This window comes from Bombina bombina, chromosome 1 (assembly GCF_027579735.1).
Source record: "Bombina bombina isolate aBomBom1 chromosome 1, aBomBom1.pri, whole genome shotgun sequence".
Lineage (NCBI taxonomy): Eukaryota > Metazoa > Chordata > Amphibia > Anura > Bombinatoridae > Bombina > Bombina bombina.
Window position 1 is genome coordinate 1,394,679,231 of NC_069499.1, and position 7,236 is coordinate 1,394,686,466.

A 7,236-nucleotide genomic window follows, 5' to 3' on the forward strand; every position below is an offset into this window, starting at 1 on the left:
GGGTGCCAATGTTTTGGCAACCCCTCCAACACTCTGGTGAGTGTGTAGGGAAAATGGTGTGGAGCCGGTGGGGTGTGTAGTACCATCTATATAGTAACTTAACATTCATTTCCATTACATAAATGGATGAGGAAGATTTTGTCATGCAGGAGAAGATTTTTTGCCATTCTTTTGGAGTTTGTGTAATGTCAATCTCTGTTTCCCACTTTTGTGTGTACGAGGGGAGGGATATGCTGCTCGGCTGCCTGAGTAATTGGTATGTAAAAGATAAAAAGCCCTTGTGAATGGTGTCATAAATGCAGCTGCTTTCGAAACCAGTATGGGAGCGAAAAAGTAGTTGCTTATGTGGATGTTTGACAAGGAAGTCTGTTAGTTGATGGTATTTAAACCATTCTATGTGTATTTTGTCCAGGATGGGGGCGAGTTCGGTTAAGGGTTTGATTTTCCCATTTTGAATGACTGTAAGGCAGGGAGAGGAGTTTATAATGTGAGGTGTTTGAGTTGTGTGGGTGGGAAATGGTATTGGAGAATCTGGATTTTCACAAAGGGGTGTTAGTGGAGAGGGTACAGTTGAGATATGGTTATATTGTTTTATGGATGTGTCCCATAATTTTAAAGTTTCTCTAGTGATTGTTGGTAGGTATGTAGGTAAGTTTCTTTTAGAGGGATGTAGCCAACACTTGCTGCCAAGATGTGAAGTATGCGATAACGAGTGTTCTAAAAGAACCCATTCTTTGTGAACTGAATGTCTGCACCGGTGTATTATTCTGGTGTAGAAGCTAGCCAGTCTATATTGGGTAAGATTTGGGATCCCGAGGCCGCCCAATTCTTTGGGGTGATAGAGAGTGGCAGTAGCTATCCTAGGTCTTTTGTGTTGCCATAAATAGGAGATGAAGGATTTTTGAAGGTTGTGTATTACAGATTTGGGGATTGGTATCGGTAGGGTTTGGAAGAGGTATAGTAGTTTTGGGAGGAGAATCATTTTGACTGAATTAATTCTGCCTAACCATGAGAGTCAATGAGTGCTATTTTATTATGGGGTGTAGCCGTATTCCTTGTCAGTCTCTAGAGTAAAGGCACTGGTGGCTTTAAAGCAATGGGAACTGGTGGGACATAATTCTCACTGTGCCTCCCATACTGTGCTGCCCTTTCTGTGATGGCCTAAGCTGGATCTTACTCAGGCTTTATCTTTTCTACAGGACTATAGGAGGGACCCAATGGACCTCTGAACCCTGTTGAGGCTGTCCTGCTGTTGGGCAGCATAAGAGGTAAGTGCAGCCTTTATTTCTCTGCAGGAAATATTCCTCAGGGACTTATTTACCTCAGTGAGGTTTTTTCTGCACTTATGTACGTTTTTGGGAATCAGGGGGTCTGTCAGTGAAGAGCTTTTTTCCCTGACAGCATTTAGCTGTAGGGGGACTAAGTCTCATTCTCAGTAAAAGGGACTCCTCATGGCGACTTATTATAGTAATGGGACCTAACTATGGGCTTCACTACGTGACAGACATGCCTTAGCAGTTGACATTAACATTGATGGCATTGGCTACCAGCTACCCATTACATTGGGCATAGTGAGGTGTACAGTCTGTGTGGGTTTCCCTCCCAGCGTTTTCCGTGTTAAACTGTAATGGCGACCGGGAGATGGTTATTTATGCCCACGATGGGCGTGGTTTTTCGTTGCGAATGTATGTATTGACTGCCGATTAGGCTGTTATCAGTGGCATCAGGCTGATCAACTTTTATTTTGCAGGACAAAAGCATACATAGCTGTTATGTTGTCGCTCCCGGTGCCTTTACATACAACGGGAGATAGCTGGCGAAATGCCCACGAGGGGCGGAGTTCATAAGGGGCGCCAAAGTAAAGGGCGCCAAGGTCTCTTCTTCCTCCTTATTTCTATTTGTAAACAATATAGCAAGGAGCTGAGGACGTTTCCTTTTCTAAAGATCTAGAGACACTTCTTCCTCCCTACAATGCTATACGATAGAAAGGAACGGAGGACTCTAGCTTTAGACGTGTGCGCTCTGTATTGGGCACTTCCTCATATCACTTCCGGTTATCGGAAGCTATGGTACTACTGTTGCCGCAATTGTTGCGTTCTAAACTTCCTCTGGGTACATAAAGGAATGTATACGCATTAGGATGGTACACTTTCTTAGTTACTTTTATTTTATTATTTGTTGGCTGCATTAAAAAATAAAACATTGCAGTTTAAACTTTTATAAGGAATTTCTGCTTCATCCGTTGTGATTTGGGATGAAAAAAGCACACAAAAAATAAAGAGTTACTTTAAGATTTAAAGGAACAGTAATGTTTTCTTTGTGTGAGTTTATTACAGACTTTCAAATGTTCATTTGTGATTTGGAGGGGACAAAAGCATTCACAACAATAAGGTTCTTTTTATGAAATGTACAGAGATAGTAACGTGTGGTATGTGTGAATTCTCTTGAAGAATTTCAGCTGTTTATTTGTCTATTCCTCCTTGGTGTCTTAGGACGGAGCAAAAGCACAATACAATAATGTTACTTTTGAGATTAAAAAAGACAGTAACATTTTTTATGTGTAGATTTTATTACGATATTCTTCTGGCCTACTCCCTCTAAGGCGATTGCGGTTTAGGAGTCTGTTGAGGATAGTCCAGTTAGGCCACAATTTTCTCCTTTTGTGTCTCACAGTAATTTATGGCCCACATGAAGTGCACTGCGCTTCCTTTTTCACTCCAATCGGAGTTATGGTATATTATATGTTTTTTCACATGCAGTACAAAGCATTATCAGAGGAATTAGTTTTGCAGTTGCTATTCCTTATGGCTCCTCCATGTTACGGAATGAGGGAAATGAGCAGCACCTTGAGACCCTTATGGGTGATTAGCCGTGTTTTACAAATACCAAATACAAAGGGACTCTGCACCCTAAATTTAACAGCTAAGATAAGTGAACTGCTATTAGGTCCCATGTCAAGGATTACATGTGGGATGTACACCAGGGCTTACACTGGCAACCAAGGGTGTACTTGTCTACCGTCACTTGTGCGACGGCGGATTGGCTAGATGCTAATACTTAACAAAGCTTCCCTGTATACTTTCCAGGAAAGGATTAAGGCTTTTGGATAATTCTTTTATTTCATATTCTCCAACTTATCAAACCGGGAGCACAGTTTGCTCTGTTCCAGCTCACAAGGCTTTCTGATTAGAGCCTTGTTCTACAGAAGTATGCTTTAAGTCTAAACTTTAGTGATTCCTTACAAAGAACCTGGCTTGAGGGAAATAATGTCTTTTGTAATAAAAAAAACAAAACGAAAACAGCCTGATGTTGACTTAGGACAACGTGACGGGCATGCTCCCGATCCAACATCGGATCTTGTAGGGGAGGACCTTCCACCCTTGCTCAGGTTTGGGTTTGATCAAAAGCTCTCCTGAGGCAGGTTTTGCTTTTTCAGGATTATCTGTAGTTCAGACACACAGAGAGGCATTCTTACTATGAGTAGGAGTCCTCTCCGACCTGGGAATAATTGTTCCAGTTCCAATATAGTTGAGGTTCCCAAAACAGGAGGGAACCTTCAGGCCACATTTTAAATGTCAAGAGTGTACTCAAATTTCTTAGTGGACCATCCTTCCATTGGGAAGCTATTCTTTTCGTTGTTTAAGGATTAAAGGATGCATACCTGCATGTTCCTTTCACTGGGATCATCACAGGTTTTTATGTGGTTTCCTTTTCTAGATAAACATTTACAGTTTGTGGTTTCCTCCTTAGGTCTTGCAACGGCTCCCTGAATCTTCTCAAAGGTTCAGGGGTCTCTGCTTGCAGCTCTTGGTTCAAAGGGCATTGCGGTGGCGCTGTATCTGAACGTCATTCAAATTCAGGCACTGCCATTTCAGCTAGCAAGATCGCTTAAGTGTCTTTCCTACGGTCACACGGGTGGGTGGTGAGAACACAGCTCTTTGGTTCCTCATACAAGAGTCTCTCTGGCGTAGCTTAGAGTCTCTCTGGCATAGCTGGTGGCTAGCACAGCTGCTTGGAAAGCGGAAGTTTAATAATTCAAATCCACCCCCAGGTGCTGGTACTTTGTATGACCTTTATCGGGACTTTCATGGTTTTTCTGTTCATGAGGTTTTTCTGACAGATGTCAGGAAGCTAAAGATTATCGCTTTTGTTTATCGCTTCTCAGCCTTTTGGCTAAGATCAAGTGTAGTATTTGTTCTTATCAGTCCTTCAGTGGATCAGTGCATGGAATTACTAGATCTGATGTTAGCAGCGATGGACATTGTCCCATTCGCTTGCTTTCATCTTACAGCTCTGCTGTTGGGCATGCTCACAAATTATTTGGAGCTTGTACCTCGACTTCTATTAGCTCGGGAGACAAGGGTGTCTCTTTGTTGGTGGTTGTCTCTAACTCATCTCTCCCAGGGAACCTTCTATGGTAAGGAGCAGTTTGGGACTCCCTGAGGACTCGGGTGTACCTCTGTGGTTTAGTGGGTAGCCATGCGCGCTTGCTAGCGGGAGCTTGAGAGTCCGTTTCCGCCTGCTACTGCAATTTCAGGATATGCTCTCAGACAGAGTCTTTGTTGTTCCTAAACATTCTGGATCTTAATACGATCTACAATGCTCGCCTGGACTGGTCTCAGTTGACTTTGTTCAGTTTACGAGGTTCCAGTCGGACACCATAATGTCATTTACTATACATCAATCATCAGGGTGGAACAAGGAGTTCCTTAGCGATGACAGTGGTCTCCAGAATGGAGATCTGTTATTGTTGTCTGTTAACAATTTGTTTTTTCTCATTCGGATGTGTTCTCCAGTCTGGTCCTTAAATAGGGTCAACCGGAGTTGGATTTCGGAGCATACAGCACAGAATGCCAAACTTCTGTGGTACGGGTCGAGATCCAGAGTTCCTCAGGTGGCTCTGATAGATGTTCTGGCGGCCTCTTGGTGCTGTAATCTGACATTGTTTTTACCTCCATTTACTCTCCTTCCTCGAGCGATCGTACAGATCAGACGGGAAAGGGTTTCAGTGATTCTCATAGCTCCAGCCTATCTTCACAGGATCTGGTATGCAGATCTGGTAGAGATGTTGTTTCTACCTCTGTGGAAGGTTCTGTTTAAAAAGTTCCTTCTGATTCTGGGACCCTTCTATCATTTAAAGCTAGATTCTCTGAAGCTGACTGCTTGGAGATTGTATGGTTGATTCTAGACAAGCGAGGTTCCTCTGATTCGATCATAGATACCTTAAAATCAGGCGTGTAAGCCTGTCGTTAGGAAGGCTTGTCATAAGATATTGTGTACATATCTTTATTGGTGTGAATTCTACGGCTACTTATGGAGTAGACTTAGGTTTTCTAGGATTTTGTCTTTTCTCCATGAAGGATTAGAGAAGGGTTTATCAGAAAGTTCCCTAAAAGGTCAGATATCTGCCTTATTTTTTACATGAACATCTGGCAGCTGTTCCAGATATTCATTCTTTTTGTCAGGCTTTGATTAGAATCAGGCTTGTGTTTAAACCAATTGCTCCTCCATGGAGTTTGGATTTGGTTGTAAAAGTTCTTTAAGGGGTTCCGTTTGAGCCTATGCATTCCATAAATATTAAGTTGTTATCGTGGAAAAATTTTCTTCTTGTTACTATTTCTTCTGTTCGAAGAGTGTATGTGCTTTCGGCATTACGATATAATACGCCTTCCCTTATTTTTCATTCGGAGTAGGTGGTTTTTCATACTAATCTTGGTTGTCTTCCTAAGGTTGTTTCAACCCAGTACATTGCTCAGGAGTTTGTTGTTCCTTTCTTGTGTCCTACTCCTTCCAGAAGTAACTTTGTTAGCACAATTTGGACATGGTCTGTGCTGTTCAATTTTACTTTCAAGCGACTGAGGACTTTTGTCAATCGTTTTCTTAATTTGTCCTTTTTTCTGGACACTGTAAGGGTCAGAAAGCTACGGCTACCTCCCTTTCTTTTTGGCTGAAGAGTATCATCCGTTTTGCATATGAGACTGCTGGACAGCAGCCTCCTGTACGAGTTACGGCTCATTCCACTAGGGCTGTTGCTGCTTCATGGGAATTCAAATATGATGTTTCTGTTGACCAGATTTGCAAGACTGCAACTTGGTCCTCTCTTCACACGTTTTCTAACTTTTACAAATTTGATATTTTTGCTTCAGCTGAGGCTGTTTTGGGGAGAAGGGTTCTTCAAGCAGTGGTGCCTTCTGTTTAGGTTCCCTGTCTTGTCCCTCCCTTTTCATCCGGTGTACTATAGCTTTGGTATTGTATCCCACAAGTAAGGATGAAATCTGTGGACTCATTGTGTCTTTAAAAAGAAAAGAAAATTTATGCTTACCTGATAAATTTGTTTCTTTTTAGACATGATGAGTCCACGGCCCGCCCTGTTCTATGTGACAGGTTATTCATTTTTGTAAACTTCAGACACCTCTGCTCCTTGGCTTTTCCTTTCACTTCCTAACTTCGGTCGAATGACTGGAGTGGGAGGGAAGGGAGGAGCTATATATACAGCTCTGCTGTGGAGCTTTTTGCCTCCTCCTGCTGACCAGGAGGCGTAATCCCACAAGTAAGGATGAAATCCGTGGACTCATCGTGTCTAAAAAGAAACAAATTTATCAGGTAAGCATAAATTTTCTTTTTAAACCACAGACTATTACAATGGGTTGAGCTTCAGGTAATATCAGATCTCATTATGTTATCACTTTGTGTACACACACTTGCTTCCTTATCTTCTATTTGTCTGGAAAACCAAAGCTCAATACAGAGAGAACAATGGAAAATTATCATTTTATTACTTAACTATCCTGCACCCCACTGTGAGTTTAATTTATTCTGCTGGCTGTGTTCACTTAGGCTACTAAATAGCTGAGACTCCAGTATCAAAACTTTCAGTATAGGTTGGGAAACCACAACATAAATCAGATATTTTAAAGGCCAAAATAGGGGTAAAGGAGCTACTTGTAAACAATGTAATACACTCCAGCAGGTAAAATGGATCATTGGGAAGTTTGACTCCTTGCAGCTGCCATGGTTGCTATGAAAAGCCTAAAATAGATAAGTTTGCCTCGTTACTAAGGAGACAGGAATATGGCTGCTATGGAGCTGTAGGAACAGAGAAGTTAGAAGGCTAGGGTGAGCTTTTGCAGAGTCGGTATATGAAGTTCATAGTGTAATGGATTGACGTTCCTAGTTCCACAAAAGTTTCTGATGTTGAATAAGAAGTTTATTGGTTAGTGATATTGTTTTTATATG

At 41.9% G+C, this 7,236-nt stretch overlaps 1 pseudogene; it reads left to right on the top strand.

The window, feature by feature from the left end:
* Window positions 1–4,153: 4,153 nt before the first annotated feature.
* On the top strand, window positions 4,154–4,316 carry LOC128646314 (uncharacterized; annotated as a pseudogene).
* The last annotated feature ends 2,920 nt before the right edge of the window (window positions 4,317–7,236 follow it).